This window comes from Camelina sativa, chromosome 12 (genome assembly GCF_000633955.1).
Source record: "Camelina sativa cultivar DH55 chromosome 12, Cs, whole genome shotgun sequence".
NCBI lineage: Eukaryota > Viridiplantae > Streptophyta > Magnoliopsida > Brassicales > Brassicaceae > Camelina > Camelina sativa.
In genome coordinates this window covers 20967937-20968332 of record NC_025696.1, presented here as the reverse complement: position 1 = coordinate 20968332, position 396 = coordinate 20967937, and positions in this window count along the sequence as shown.

Here is a 396-nt window from a genome sequence, read left to right as displayed (position 1 = left end):
TGCTCTCTCACTCATACGTTCTCAGGTCGCAACCTTCGAACTGCACCGCCTGCACTCTCAGACTGTCGTCCTCGAGCCATACTGTCTCACTCTCGGATCGTCACCCTCAAGGTCTCGGTACCAGGTNAACAACAACCAACATGCACAGCGGAAACATACCAACAATACAGAACCAATATATCATCAATGCAGTAACATTCCTAACCATCCTATCCAACAACCTAACATAACTCTNTAATCATCCCCTAGGAGAACTAATCATCTCCTCTGCCGCTCTCAGGGTCGCGACCCGTCAAGCCGGCGGTGCACCAGGGGAACTAATCATCCCTTCAGGAGAACTAATCATCTCCTCATGAGCAAACAAGTCCTAACGTCTATAAGCATCTCCCGACCGTA